Below are 16,501 nucleotides of genomic sequence, written 5' to 3'. Positions count from 1 at the left end.
TCTGTTTCAAATGATCTACATGGAGCACAATCCTTGCACGGCTTCATTTCTTTGGTATTGGCTGGGTCACAAGGAAGAATGCAAATCACCTTGAACATGGACTGCTAAGTATTGGATCCAAGGATCCTAAGCTCCTTTTTTAAAATAAAGGTGCTGGAGGTTTGGATATTGTTCAAGTAAAGTAAATTAATTTGCTTTCATTAAAGTAGCAGTCTTTGATGCTGGCAAATAAATATGAAGAGAGAAACTGCATTAGCGCCTGTTACTCATCCCAGCTTCTGCCAACCTAGCAGTTCGAAAGCACGTAAAAATGCAAGTAGACAAATAGGGACCACTACGGTGGGAAGGTAACAGCGTTCCGTGCGCCTTTGGCATCTAGTCATGCCGGCCACATGACCACAGAGACGTCCTCGGACAAGCGCTGGCTCTTCGGCTTTAAAACGGAGATGAGCACCGGACCCTAGAGTTGGAAACGACTAGCACACATGTGCGGGGGAATCTTTACCTTTTATTTTCTAACAGCAATTTTCCCCATATATCAAAGGTAATCAGATGCAGACGATAACCAGATACGTTCCTAGCATAAGCTATGTAGGACTTGGAATTCATTTCAGTTATGCGACTTACAATTTGTTCAGTGTGGAGAAAAGCCAACGCCACTACAGCTTTGAATCTAAATTTAGAACTGTCCATCACCCATGATATTTATTTTAATAGCGACCAACCCAGTGCCTTTGGGAAACCCACAAGCTGAGGATCAAAATAATCTTGTTGCAGATAATACCACAGCATAGACAAAATAAAGTTACTATATACAGGTAGTCGTCAAATTACGATCTCACTTGAGCCCAAAAGTTCTATTGCTAAGTGAGACATTTGTTAAGTGAATTTTGTCTCATTTTACGACCTTCCTTGCCACAGTTTTTAAGTGTTTCAGTGCCGTCATAAATTTAAACAGTCACCAAATGAACTGCTTAAATCGAAGGCTACCTGTATTAATACTTGTGCTCTACTTTAGATATAATTCAACTTGAGTTTAAAGTAAAAGAATCTTGAGGAGGAAGAGTAGAGACACCCAATGTTGTCTCTCTACTGTAGCTCAGTGTTTATCAACCCTGGCAACTTTACTGAGCTGGGTGGCACAGTGGTGAGAATGCAGCATTGCAGGCTGAATGCCCACTGCCAGCAGTTTGATCCTGACCGGCGCAAAGTTGACACAGCCTTTCATCCTTCCGAGGTCAGTAAAATGAGGACCCAGATTGTTGGGGGAGGGAATATGTTGACTCTAAACCACTTAGGGCTGTGAAGCATTATGAAGCGGTATATAAGTCTAAGGCCTATTTCTATTTCTATTATTTCTATTCTTTTGCCATGGTGGTGCAGTGGTTAGAATGCAGCATTGCAAGCTGACTCTGCCCACAGCCAGCAGTTCGATCCTGACCAGCTGAAGGTTGACTCAGCCTTCCATTCTTCCGTGGTCGGTAAAATGAGGACCTAGATTGTTGGGGGGAATATGCTGAATCTGTAAACCGCTTAGAGAGGGTTGTAAAGCACTGTGAAGCAGTATATCAGTCTAAGTGCTATTGCTATTGCTATTAAGATGGGTGGACTTCAACTTCCAGAATTCCCCAACCAGCCAAGCAGAGCACAATACTCTATACATGGCTGGCTGGGGGATTCTGGGATTGAAGCCCATCCATCTTAAAGTTGCCAGTTTGAGAAATTGATCACACAGCTTATCAGCCACGGTCTTGCCTTCATGATATGACAGACACAATTTCTGCAAGTCATAGTAATTATTTTTGAATATTTATATAGCTTAGTAGGGATGCGGTGGCTCAGTGGGTTAGGACGCTGAGCTTGTCGATCAGAAGGGCGGCAGTTTGGCGGGTCGAATCCCGAGTGAGCACCTGTTACTTGTCCCAGCTACTCGACCACTGCGGTGGGAAGGTAACAGCGTTCCGTGCACCTTTGGCATCTAGTCATGCCAGCCACATGACCACGGAGATGTCCTCGGACAAGCGCTGGCTCTTCGGCTTTGAAACGGAGATGAGCACCGGCCCCTAGAGTCGGAAACGACTAACACGCATGTGCGGGGGAACCTTTACCTTTACCTTTATAGCTTAGTACGTACACATTTGGGGTCATTTTTTTTTGTTCTCTCTTTTTTACTTTAGGTGCTATCTTAGACAATCTGTTGGCTATCTGTTGGCAGCAACATCAGGATTTTAAATTTAAATTTAGGGGTCTTTTCAGAGCTAATTTGACAGATTCTTTCAGTAGACTTTTTCAACTGATGCTTACATTGTGGCACAAATGAAAGGATTTGCACTTATAATTTAAGCTAATTTCACTATTTGTTATTGTATATCAACAACTGAATCAGGTTTGGGTTGATGCTAGAGTTTTTGTCCACAAGAGCAAAAGCAATGAAAGTTTATTAATTACCTTTATCTAAATATGCATGTAGGGCAAATCTGTTTCATTGAAAAGTGTGCTTTGATCACGAAAAATATTACCATTACCTCAGCAATGGTCGGTCTTATTTAAATCTTTTTTTTGCAGTCAAAAACTGTGGAATTTTGAAGGGAAATATTTTATTTAATTCAAATATAGGCTTCCTTGATTATTTTTTTCCAAAGGTTGGAAGAATCTTCCACTTCATAATGCTGCAAACCTAATTTGGAAGCAAAACTTCAATAGAGGTTTTCCTATGAAAATGTGCCTTCTCATTAAAGTGCAGAATCTGAAACTAATAAAAATGCCAGGATTTAAGTTAATTGAAAGCAGTAAAGTGGAGTTGCTTGTAATTAACTTGCTCCATCGGTTCTAATTCTAGTAAGCTTGATGTTGTAGTTGTGTAAGTGAACTGAAGAAGAAAACATGGGAGCGACAATATGAGTTATGCACAATTGTAGGCTGAAGTTGGTCGTAGTAAGTGATCATAAAGATTGTAGTAGATATTTAAACTAGTGAGTAATGTCAGGTGGGATTTTGGTAGTCTATGTTGCCCAGGAATAATCAGAGTTGTAATGTTGGTGATGGTTTAACGTTACACTTTTTTTTCTGTTGAGCATTAAACATTGAAAAAGAATGTGTCTCTTTCTCCTTTTTAATGCCAAAAACCGTCCCAGATATAACTTTCAAATCTTACTTTCTTCTTAGTTTGGATCCGTTGGGAAGTAATTGGGCTTGAATCTGTAGTGATTGGATTCAGCTACAAGACCGTATAAAGGTAATTCTCGACTTATAACCGCAGTTGGTACTGGAATTCCATTTTAGGTCATTGCAGCCATAGGTCGAGTTGGACCTGATTTTAATACAGTTTTTTCAACCAGTTGTTAAGCAAATCACCCATGTGGTTAAAGGAATCCAACTTCCCCAACGTTTATTTTCTTTTTTTCCCTGGAAATTGCCAAAAAACTCCCAAAGGTAACAAATTGCGATCAGTACGGCAAGATGATGCAAATGGTCATAAAACTGAGCCAGTTGCCAACGCATCCAGATTGCAGTCACACGATCATGAGGGTGGTACAAGAGTCTTAAGTGTGAGTCCGGGTCGTAAGTCGGTTTTTCCGAGCCCATTGTAACTTTAAACTGTCATTAAACAAACTGTTGTAAGTCGAGGACTACCTAAAATCCAAATTATGAATTTTGCCCCATTTTATGATTTTCCTTCCCACAGTTGTTAAGTGATTCACTTAACAGCTGTTAAGTTAGTAACATGTTAAGTGGATCCGGCTTTCCCCATTGACTTTTTTTTTTAATCCCATTTATATCCCGCCCTTCTCCGAAGACTCAGGGCGGCTTACAATCTAAGAAGCACAAATCAATGTGCTTAGCAATAGCCTTCATTCTATGTATATGCCTGCTTATTAGGGCTTTCGGGGGGGCCCCAAGCGGCATTATTACAAAGTCAGCTTAATTGCCCCCAACAATCTGGGTCCTCATTTTACCTACCTCGGAAGGATGGAAGGCTGAGTCAACCTTGAGCCTGGTGGGACTCGAACCTGCACTAATTGCAGGCAGCTGGTGTTACTTAAGGAGGCATTAGCCCACTGCTCCACCAAGGCTCTTTTGCTTGTCAGGCAGTCTGAAAAGGGGATCACGTGACCCCAGGACACTGCAACCGTCATAAATGTGAGTCAGCTGCCAAGCGTCCGAATTTTGATCACGTGACGACGGAACAGTTGTAAGTGTGAAAACTGGCTGCATGTTACTTTTTTCAGTGCCGTTGTAACTTCAAACAGTCACTAAATGAATTGTAAGTACTACTTGTATAATTCTCTAAATATTTGTTGTTAGTTGCGTAGTTATGTCCGACCCATCACAACCCCATGGACAACGTTCCTCCAGGCCTTCCTGTCCTCTACCATCTTCTGGAGTCCATTTAGGCTCACGCCTACTGCTTCAGTGACTCCATCCAGCCACCTCATTCTCTGTCGTCCCCTTCTTCTATTGCCCTCAATCTTTCCCAGCATTAGGCTCTTCTCCAGTGAGTCCTTCCTTCTCATTAGGTGGCCAAAGTATTTGAGTTTTAGCTTCAGGATCTGGCCTTCTAAAGAGCAGTCAGGGTTGATCTCCTCTAGGACTGACCGGTTTGATCGCCTTGCAGTCCAAGGGACTCGCAGGAGTCTTCTCCAGCACCACAGTTCAAAGGCCTCAATTCTTTGGCGCTCAGCCTTTCTTATGGTCCAGCTTTCACAGCCATACATTGCAACAGGGAAAACCTCTCTGAATATACTGATGTGCTTTTAGCAAATTGGACAATTGGCTCGTTTTGTCTTATTACTGTTTGCATCTCAACTTTTGCTAAGAGTGATAATACTATCGAGTGTAAAACTCCACAGGGGACTCTTCAAATGCCGCCATGCCAGAATTAGACAACCACCGAACAAAGGCAAAGCTTATCTGTTACTGTATGAGCTGGTAATCTTGGATGGTGACTCATGCGTATTTCATATAGTGGTTTTGTAACATAAGTTGCCTGTCACTCTTGTCTTGGAACATGCATCTTAAATTGACAAGGACAACTGGAGAGTTAAGGTTCTCATCAAGATCTTTGGCCCTTGCTGCTTTTATGCTTCCAGTTATGTCTTAGACAATTATGCAATGTTAAAAGAAGTTTCTTTTGTGGCCTTGATTAATTACCTCTGGACAATATGATCAATAAAGGCATTCCACAACTTACAAGCATTTGTTTAGTGACTGTTTGAAGGTATGACAGCAGTGACTGATGACCAGTTTTCACATTGATGACCAACGCAGCATCCCCCTTGATCACATGATCAAAATTCGGACGCTTGGCAACTGGCATGTATTTATGACGGTTGCCCTGTTCCAGGGTCATCCAATCATCATTTGTAACCTTCCCAGCCGGCTTCCGACAAGCATATTCAATGGTAGAAGCCAGATTCACTTAATGACCAAATGATTCACTTAACAACTGCAGTGATTCATTAGCAATTGTGTCAAGAAAAGTTGTAAAATGAGGCAAAACCCATTTAAGAAGCATCGTGCTTAGCAACAAATTTGGGGCTCAACTGTGGTCATAAGTTGAGGACAGTCTGTATGTTGGAAAGAGGTTCTAAGTAATCTCCAGCGTGAACCCCATCGGAAAAGATTTAGTTTCCTGAGGCTAAAGCCTGTTCCATGGCACAGAAGCTTTCTAGAGCAGGCCTGTTTTGGGTGTGAATTGAGACCTTGGGGTGATCAGAATTAGAACCAGGAGCTTGCTATTGAGAGCAATTTGATATTATCACCTTTGGAGAAATTGCAGGGGTCGGTCCACGTAGAGTGCAGTGTCTAATTCTATCAAAACCTTTATTACGACCAGCTTAAGGGGAATGGGATACAAAAAAAATCACTTTTAAAAAAGCTAAACGGTATCAAAAAAAGTTACAGAAAATTAAAAAGCATAAAACACATGATAAAAAGTTAAAATATATATATATAAAGCAAAAGTCTTAAAAAAAAACCCAAAACCCAATCTTTTCAAAAATTATTGTTTGTATCCCATTCCCCTTAAGCCGGTCTATGATCGTAATAAAGATTTGGTGGTTTGGAGTGTAATGGATGAGCAAAAAGTCACCTTCATGATCACAGTATTTCACCTGCAAGATCAGGGTAAATAAATAAATAATATGTTTTTTTGGAAAGCGATTATTGTTTTATTTTTTAAAAAGCAGTATTAGGCAATAATACAAAGTACAGTGTGGCATGCTGTACATCAGTGGCCCCCCTCAGCCATTTTGGCACCAGGGACCCGTTTCGTGGAAGACAATTTTTCCACAGACCAGGTTTGGGGGAGGAGATACGCACAACCCCTGATCCTCACATGTGCAGTTTACAGGAGGGTTTGCACTCCTATGAGAATGCTGGATGATCTGAGGTGGAGCTGGGGCGGTGATGCTAGAGCTGGGGAACCTATGGAGATTCCCCGTCATCCAGGTCCTGATTATCCCAAAGGTGTTCTTTTCAGGAGGCAACTGGACTTTGTTGTTTTTCTTTGAAGACATTTCGCTTCTCAGCCAAGAAAGCTTCTTCAGCTCTGACTGGAGGGTGGGGAAAGTTTGAGATGCAGACAACACAGACTCATCCCAGACAGCCTGTCTTCAACAGTGAAGGGACACAGGGGAAAAACATCCTGCAGCCAAGAAGGCTACACACACCTTTGCACTACTCAGGTGACCCTGAGGACACAGGTAAACCTTCAAATGGCTTCAACTCTGCTATTGTTAGCTATCAGCAAATGAGCAGCTGTCTGCAAGGAGTATAAATCCTTCCATTCCCCGTCATCCAGTCAGAGCTGAAGAAGCTTCTTGGATGAGAAGCAAAATGCCGTCAAAGAAAAACAAGTCCAGTTGCCTCTTGAAAAGGCACCTTTGGGGCTAGTGCTAAGTAGTGACTGCAAATTCACTCATCCACCGCTCACCTCCAGCTGTGAGGCTCAGCTCCTAATGGGTCATGGACCACTACTGGCCCATGGGCTGAGGACCCCTGCTGTATGTCATAAAAAAATTCTGTAGTAAAGTACAGCTTACTTTGAATCATAGAATCATAGGGGCTGGAACAGACCTTGGAGGTCTTCTAGTCCAACCCCCTGCCCATGGCAAGAGGCCACTTAATTTTTTGCTGTCAACAATCATAAATTCTGTCAACTTTGCAACCACAAGGGCTATCCTATGTGAAGCCCCTCAGGAATGCTTTAGTCCAGGAGTCCCCAACTCCCGGTCCATGGATCGGTGCCAGGCCAAAGCATGCCAACAACCGGTCCGCACAAACAAGCAAAGCCCCATCCGTGGGATGCAGGCAGCACACAAAACCATGCATCTTCCAGTCCGTGGAAAACACCTTCTCCACGGAACCGGTCCCTGGTACCCAAAAGGTTGGGGACCTCTGCTTTAGTCCATGGGTGTCAAACTTTCCACGTCTCGTGTCACGACATGGCGTGACTTTTTTTGCATTGCTGGAGCTGGGGTGGGTGCGACCTCCATATGATGCAACCGGCCTGCAGGCTGGCAGTTTGAAACCCATGCTTTAGTCAGTCAATTTTGGTGAAAAAAAACCATGGCATAACTCATATAAAGAGGGAAACCTCTCGAGTGTGTATAATCTGTTAGTCAAAAGTTTGCTTAATCATAGTTTATCCTATCCAATCAAGTAGGTTTACGAGACTCACAGTCCAGCTTTTTGATCAAGCAATCTGTAAAAGCTAATCTGTAAATCTATGGGCTCTCCGAGCCTAGCCAGCAAAGTCAAAATGAGGATAAAGCAGTTCCCTTCAAGTTCCTTCTGTGTTTTTTTTTTAAAAAAGCATAGTATAGTACACAGGTCTGCAACCCGCGGCTCTGGAGCCGCATGCGGCTCTTTCAGCCGTCTCCTGCGGCTCCCAGTCCTCTGCCATGTGCAGTCCAAAAAAAAAAAAGTGGGACTAAAAAAGTTCAACCAATCAATTCAAATATGCAGGGTAGGTGCATATCTCGCCCTGGCTCAACTCTTCAGTCAAACCCTGTTCTGCGCATGTACGCATGTACGTGCATGCGCACACATTTTTTGCGGCTCCCAGTTTTTCCTTTTGTGAGGGAACCGGTTCCGAGTGGCTCTTTCACTGTTTCAGGTTGCTGACCCCTGGTATAGTCTATTTAAAAAGCGCAAGGACAATTTTAACATGCAACGCGCTTAAGGAATCTTTCTTTTCCTATTGTGCCATCCAAAATTCTTACCCTTAAAAGCAGAAATAGGCAACACTTATTTTGTAAAGAGTTTAGGATGGGAACTGAGGAGAAGAACATAAAAATAGTCATGCTAGCTCAAGAACAGTAAACTCTGACAAGGGAGCTGCGCAGACAGCTTAATACTTTAAAAGGCTTCCCAAGCAAGCACATTCGCCCTGCTTTAGGCAAACTGCCCTGCAAATTCCGGCCTCTGTTTTCTTATGAGAAGCAAAGCAGCGTTTTTGAACTACTGGATAAGGGCAGGCTTTTAAAAAAATACCCCTGGAATCTCGTCTTGCCCAGATTTAGCTTCTGGCTGACTCCCAAGTACAAGTAATTCTCGACTTACGACCAAAGTTTGTTGAGCCCAAAGTTTCTGTAGCTAAGTGAAACAATTGTTAAATTAGTTTTGCCTCATTTTACAACTTTTCTCGCCACAGCTAATAAGTCAATCCCTACAGTTGTTAAGCTAGTAGCCACGGCTGTGAAGTGAACCTGGCTTCTCCACTGGCTTTGCTTTTCAAAAGGTCACAAAATGGGATTCCGTGATCCTCCCAGGACACTGCAGCCATCATAAATACATGCCAGTTGCCAAGCCTACAAATTTTGATCACGTGACCCTGGGGAGGCTGCAACAGTCACGAGTGTGAAAAACGGTCGCAAGTCACTTTTTTCAGTGATGTTGTGCCTTCAAACAGTCAGTAAATGAAGGACTACCTATATTACATTTTCCTGGATCTTCCTTTTGTTAAACAGGCATACATACAACTTGGTGTGTGTGTTTGTGTGTGTGTGTGTGTGTGTGTGTGTGTGTTTTAAAAATCTAACTTTCTCATGGGACTTTGATGGATAATGAAGGATTTAACTGGTTTTTGGACATGTTTTAAGAACAGCTGGAGCACTAAGTGCTAAACACTTTTCTAACATTGGAAAGAGGAATTTTGAAGTGAAGCAATTAAATGTTTTCAAGCATATCACCCCTGGGAATTCGGGGTATTCCCCCACTTGCCTCATTTTATAGAAGTGCTTTAGCTCACCAGACAACTCCCTCTGTAATTCATCTCCATAAAGATGTTTTTCACTCACTTCTGTCAGGCGCAGGAGGAGTTTTAACAACTTAAATGTCTCGCATGCCAACATTTGCATCTCTAGTAGCAATTTCTCCCCCTTTCTACAGCCAGTAAGCCCCTATACTTTAAGGTGCAAATCCTTAAACCCCAAAACCTTTGTAGCCCATGACATTTTAGTAAGACCACGCCTGGAATACTGCATCCAATCTTGGTCACTGCAATATACAAAAAGATGTTGAGACTCTGGAAAGAGCGCAGAGAAGAGCAACAAAGATGATTTTGGGGGGGCGGGTTTGGGGCTACAACATACGAAGAACGGTTGCAGGAATTGGGTATGTCTAGTGAAAAGAAGGACCAGGGATGACATTATAGAAGTGTTCCAATATTTGAGGGGCTGCCACAAAGAAGAGGGGGGTGGGCAACCTATTCTCCAAAGCACCTGAAGGCAGGACAAGAAGCAACGGATGGAAACTAATCAAGGAGAGAAGCAACCTTGAACTAAGGAGAAATTTCCTGACAGTGAGAACAAATAATCAGTGGAACAGCTTCTCTTTAGAAGTTGTGGGTGCTCCAACACTGGAGGTTTTTAAGAAGAGACTGGACAACCATTTGTCTCTAATAGTAAGTAGAGAATCTCCTGCTTGAGCAGAGGGTTGGAGTATGTGGGAGGTCCCCCTCTCAGAGAGGGAAATATTTTGGGGAATATTAAAAAAAAGGCAGAATATTATATTTCCCCAAAGGATCTTAAAGGTAGAAAAGCAGGCCCAGTTTTTCTTAATAACCCAAGCAGAAATTAGGCAGAGGGCGGGTCTGTAGAAATGCAGATTGGATAATCCCATTCAGAAAGACTGAGGCCTCATTCATGAGCAAATACTGCCTGCAGAAACCCATTCAAGACAGGATCTTTTGCAATCCTTTGCAGCAAAACTGATAGCTAACAATAGCAGAGGGATAGGATTCGAACCAGCAACCTCAACCAAAAAAATCCAACACAGGAAGTAAGCCATCAGCCACAGCCCCAGGAAAGCAGGAGGTGACCTTTAGGACATCATAGGATTAACTCACAACCATCAGAATGCCAAAATGACACGTTCAAAAGCTCAGGTCAACGTTCATGGCACAGGAACAACTCCAAATACAGAAGCCCAAGAAAGTATAAAAACCCAGCACTCCAGCAACATGTTGTCAGCTTTCCCGGAGCCACGCTTCTGTCTGGCTCAGTTCTTTGATAAACTACAACCTTCTTTCTAAAGCAGTCTCCATTTTGTTTAATCCCGGCTTGGTAGGACCCTGATGAAGATTTTTCTTTCAAGAAGTAGAAGACCACCAAGGTCCCTTACAATTCTGTTATTCTGTTATTTAATTTCATTTTATTCCTTTTGCACAAAGCATAACTTGGTTGTCATTGTTAGCTTGTAAATCAGCACAAAATTAACACTGTGTCGGACCCTGGTCCTTAGGACAGTTTCATTTGAGAACTTCCATCTGTTGCTCCATATCTTCACTAAAAGGTCATGGGTTAATTTAGTAACTGAAAGATCCAAGCAAAGACAATTAGCACATTTCCTTTAATACATCCAGTGTATCCCACTTAATAAGAAATTGCTAATGCTATCTGCAGAATAGGACTGTAATGAAGCTGATATACCAGCCTCTTCATGTTTTACAGTTGGGGGTCTCTGTACATCAAAGAACCCGTCCTGGCATTTTAGCTAATATTATATTTCATGGCTAGTATAAACTTTTCAGTTGCAAAGTTTACGCTGCATTGCAAGCTTCTGACACAACTGTACTGTTTGTCTCACTGTGCTATTTCCCCCCCCCCCCCAAGGTCTAGGGGAAAATGTACATCACCCATCCTGCAAAATTAATTGGTCATTATAAAATATTCTTTATGTGTTCTATGAAAGATAACATTCTTGGAATTATTACCAGAAATGGAGGGTGGTTTGTAGGCATTTCTCGGGTGAAATGTGTTGATGCTGGTGCTTGCAAAGAATGATCTCAACTAAGCTTAATTTTGTGCTTATTTGATTTGTGTATAGATAGAATTCCCTTCTAGCACACACCAGTCAATAGTTAGAAATTCTGTGGGTCCTGTTATGCATCTGAACATTGAGAGGAAAGGTGGAAAGTGAGCACAAAATCCTTTATTTCATAGTTTTGGCCCAGTGGTTAAAGCACCAGGCTAGAAAACGAGACCATGAGTTCAAGTCCTGCCTTAGCCATGAAAGCCTGTTGGGTGACTTTGGGCCAATCAGCCAGAGTTGGTTACTTCTAGGTCCCGCCTTAGGCAGGAAAGTCAGCTGGGTGACTTTGGGCCAATCACCAGGAGACGATAAGTTCTAGTCCCGCCTTACGCAGGAAAGTCACTCTTTCTCAGCCCATTTCATCTCACAGGATTTTTGTGGGGAAAATAGGAGGAAGACGTTGTGTTGAATATATTCATTGCCTTGAGTTATTTATAGAAATAATAAAGGCAGGGAATAAACAAACAAAGAAACAAATAAAGCTGGAAATTGGTCTGAACCAATCCGAACCAATCAAGAACTACTCTTTTGCAGTGGCAAAATGAGTCCTAGAAAATAAAGTACTTAGAAGAATATTTTATTGTCAGCTCCGTTATTAAAGCTGCTAAGGATATAAGGAAAACGTTATATAAAGATCCTTCCAGCATTCACTGTGGAGTTCGCATTCAGATATTTGTAATAGCAATCAGCCATGAAAAGACGCAGCCGTGGACTGCAGGGAGCAAAACAATTCCTAACAAGGCTGCCAACTTCCATTCCATTTTACATGTTGGCCTTTAAAGGTTTATACTGCTCCCGTTTCAAAGAGTTTCTGTCTGGATATAATTTATGCACCATCTGTAAACAAAACTGAAATGTCTTGCAGGCTTCTTCTGTGCTGGGGTGAAATGTTACCAAAGAACTGATAGTAACTTTTTTTCAAGTTCACAGAGCTTGAATTATTTTCATTTTGCAACCAATAAGTTACTTGGGAGTTACTGGAATATGTCTGGAATGTATTCTTAATGCAATTTTTTTTTAGTAAATAAATTCCACTGATTGGACTTATAAGAGAGAAGCAACCTGGAATTATGAAGAAAGTTCCTAACAGTGAGGACAATTAACCAGTGGAACAGCTGGCCACCAGAAATCGTGGGCGCTCCATCACTGGAGGTTTTTAAGGAGAGACTGGACAGTCAGTTGTCTGAGATGGTATAAGTTTTCCTGCTCGAGTAGGGGTCTGGACTAGAAGACCTCCAAGGTCCCTTCCAGATCTACTCTATTCTAAAAATATGTTGTTAAAACAAAACGTTGCTTATGGCTCAATATGATCTCTGAATCTAGCCAGTGTAGTTTGCAAATAATAGTTTGTGTTCTTCAGCGAACATCAAATAAATTGTGGCTTATTATAACAAGAGGCAATAATAGATTGTATAAAGTAGGCTGAAAGTAGTAAATGATCAATACAAGAATGTCTAAATCATTTGAATAAGCTTTAAACTGTGAAATTTCTTAGAACGTGCAAATAACGTGCAAATAACCCTAACCCTAACCATATATCTTTTCAGACAAATAGTTGTCCAGACTCTTCTTAAAAGCCCCCAGTGATGGAGCACTCACAACTTCTGAAGGCAACCCATTCCAGTGATTGGTTGTTCTCACCGTTAGAAAATTTCTCCTTAGTTATAGGCTGCTTCTCTCCTTGATTCATCTCCATCCATTTTTTCTTGTCTTGCCTTCTGGTGCTTTGGAAAACAGGTTGACATCCCCCCCATGTTTGTAGTAGCCCTTCAAATATTGGAGCACTACTATTATGTCTCCCCTAGTCCTTACATATAATCCCTATCATATATCCCTAGTCATTATATCTAATGGTTCTTCAAGGTTTTCATTTGGCTGGCAACCCTATAGTTTAAACCTATGGTTCTCAATCTCAGCAGCTTTAAGCAATGTGGACTTCAACTCCCAGAATTCCCCAGACAGCATGCTATGGAATTCTGGGAGCTGAAGTCCACCCAGCTTAACGTTGTGCAGATCCAATGAGTTCCTAATGCTGGCCATTAGCTATACAAGAGCGCCCTCTCCTGGACAGTGTCAAATACTTTTTGAGCTTGCAAGAGAGACTTGAAAAGATCAGCTCTGATAGTTTGACCTTTTTATGCACTTTTCAACCCACTAGGATTAAATGAACAAAATAATCTGGATGTGACAAATACACATGAAGCTACCAAGAGAAGAGAATAACAGATCGGAGTAACAGAAGCAGAAGCCAACCCAAGAGTGGAGCAACAGATTGCTCTACTGGGATGAGATTCTTATTACCCCTTTTCAGCAAATTTAAATCTTCCCTCCTACAGTTTCTCTCCAATGAAAGCCAAAAGGTACATTTCTATTCCAATGCTGTTGTGGGAAGTCAGCCCCCCGCCCAGAGAAGGAAATATTTAAAGGGCAAAATATTATATTTCCTCAAAGGATCTTAAAGAGGTAGAAAATCATGCCTAGTTTTTTTTAATAGCCCCAAGTCTCCCTCTCCCAAGCAGAAAACAGCTCTGCAGAAATGCAGATGTGATAATCCATTCAGGAAGGCTGGAGCCCTCCAGCTAGAATCTTAGGAAGACAAAGACACCTAAAATCTACACACCCCACCCAAACTCTACAATAAGACATAATAGGATTAACCCACAGATGCCAAAGGGGAACACTCAGACTCAGGTCAAAGTACATGACACAGGAAATACAAAGCCTCAAACAGGAACAGGAAACAACTCCAAACAAAAGCCCAAGAGGGTATAAAACCCACTGTGCTCACTCTTTTCTTCCAGGGCCATCTTTCAGTCTGGCTCTCCTCTTCAATAAACTGCAAGCTTCTTTCTAAAGCAGTCGCCATGTTGTTTATTCCCGGCTTGGACTGAACCACGACGAAGACTTTTCCTTCAACACTGTCTTCATGTTTCCTCTCCTGGGGAATCGTATGGGTTCGTCCTCTACCTGTAGCTTCTGGATGACAGCCTCACTTACAATATAGGTCATATTATGGTCATATGTCAAGGATCACCCTATATGTCAAGGTCCAGAGCACCTTGTAAATCATTCCAGACACCACAGAGAAATTGTGTCCCAATCCAAAACTATTATGGAAGTAACAGGTCTTTTAAAACCAGATTGTACAATGGAACGGAACATTCCTGAAGCCTTTAGTTACACTTGAAGTAGTCTTAATGAGTTTGGTTAGAAAATACAGTTAGGACTATTTATAAAATAAAAGCAGTTTCTTATTGTTTAAATGAAATGTCCCGTTGCATTTTGTTAAGGTTAATATAGAATGTCTGAAGAGTGAAGAAAGCATGGGAATTTTTTTTTCTAATCAGAAGCATTAGAAAAGATGTTTTTGATTTCCTGGTTTGCTGTACACTGTCTTTAAGAGTGTCATAATACTTTTTCCATAATTTCTGGAAAACTCCAGGATGTAGCTCTTTGCTGTGAATCAACTGCTCCATCACATTTCCAGCCAATCTACTTCTGAATTAGTCAAAAAAGTGACTTAACTGATACGAGAACTCAGATCGGATGTCTGTGTTGACCTTGGCTTGATTTCAGTCACAGAGTAAGCATCAGAGTGTGTACTTAAGATTATCTCATTTTCACCCTGTGTAAAAGCTCTTTGACATGACTAATTATAATATTGCCTGTACTGACAACGAGACAATAAAAGAAACAAGTACTGGGCATTTTTTCTGTTGTTGTACAATCTCATTTGAAAGTGGCTTTCAATTAGAATACATGGATACGTCCAAAACTATAAATCAACACAGAGCGAAGCCATCTAAGAGAAATTTACTGACATAGTTTTACATCTACCGCTATCTCTTTCCTTTTCTGTTTTTGTTGCTCTTCTCTAAAATTCCTAGTACAGCTAGCCCAATTGACCACAAAATTTCTGTTGTTAAGTGAGACATTTATTAAGCGAATTTTGCCCCATTTTATGACCTTTCTTGCCTCAACCGTTAAGTAAATCACTGCAGTTGCTAAGTTAGTAACCCAGTTAAGTAAATCTGGCTTCCCCCTTGATTTTGCTTGTCAGAGGTCTCAAAAGGGGATCACATGACCATGGGACACAGCCAGTCGTATCAGCCAGTTCCCAAGCATCTGAATGTTGATCACATGACCATGGGGATGCTGCAAAGGTTGTAACTGTGAAAAATGGTCCTGAGCCACATTTTTCAGTGTGGTTGTTAACTTTGAGCAGTCACTAAACAAACTGTTATAAGTTGAGGACTACCTGTACCAAAGCATAATGGAGTCCCTCTTCAAAGCTTTCATACTTTTTATAATGAAGCAAGTGTTGCTTTGCAATACTGTAAATCAGGGGTCCCCAACCCCTGGTCTGAGGTCCGGTTCCAGTCCGTGACCTGTTGGGAACCGGTGTCCGTGCAAGCGGCGGGCGAGCGTGCAAAGCTCCATTTGCGCATCCGCAGGATTAGGTTGTGCATGCTGAAACCATTCCTTCCCTCCCCCCCACTGCCCGTCCATGGAGCCAGAAAATTTGGGGACAGCTGCTGTAAACAGTTCACATAGTCACAAAGCAGCTTCAAGAAGATTGGCTCCACAATGTAAGACTTGACAGAATCCAATTGTCCCCCTAATATATACAGATGATGAAAACTCAGGTCCCATTCTCAGGACCTTCCTTTGCCAGCCACCTAAATGACAATCTCAGATGGAGCCTTGAATTGCAACCTGAAAGCACCCGATTCACAGCAGGCCTGTCTTCCCTCCTAACACCAATCAGCCAGACGTTGCTTTCACATCCTACTTAGCGCTTCAGCCCTACGGGTGATATTTAGCAACAAAAGCACGAATGTGGCTAACATGGGCTCATAAATGTCTGATTAATTGTTCTCGCTGTCATGAAACTTCTGTTTACTTCTAGGTTGTATCTCTCAAGGAGAAAGTTTCTATCCATTATTTCTTATCCTGCCCTCAGATACTTTGGAAAAGTATTCTCTTATTTTTGTTGTTAGTTGCAAAGTCGAGTCCGACCCATCGCAACCCCATGGACGACGTTCCTCCAGGCCTTCCTGTCCTCTACCATCTTCTGGAGTCCCTTTAAGCTCACGCCTACTGCTTCAGTGACTCCATCCAGCCACCTCCTTCTCTGTCATCCCCTTCTTCTTCTCTTGCCCTCAACCTTTCCCAGCATTAGGCT

The 16,501-nt window shown here is 42.0% G+C and overlaps 1 long non-coding RNA gene across 1 annotated transcript; it reads left to right on the top strand.

Moving 5' to 3' along the window:
* Window positions 1-9,927: 9,927 nt before the first annotated feature.
* Window positions 9,928-15,021, top strand: LOC308673690. The gene is made up of 2 exons (XR_014027720.1): window positions 9,928-13,676; window positions 14,118-15,021. It is a non-coding gene; the product is annotated as an uncharacterized lncRNA (long non-coding RNA).
* Window positions 15,022-16,501: the final 1,480 nt, after the last annotated feature.

Source organism: Vipera berus (assembly GCF_964194415.1).
Source record: "Vipera berus genome assembly, chromosome: 12".
In the NCBI taxonomy this organism is placed as follows: domain Eukaryota; kingdom Metazoa; phylum Chordata; class Lepidosauria; order Squamata; family Viperidae; genus Vipera; species Vipera berus.
The sequence above is the reverse complement of the archived record's forward strand: the minus strand, read 5'-3'. Positions and strand labels throughout refer to the sequence as shown.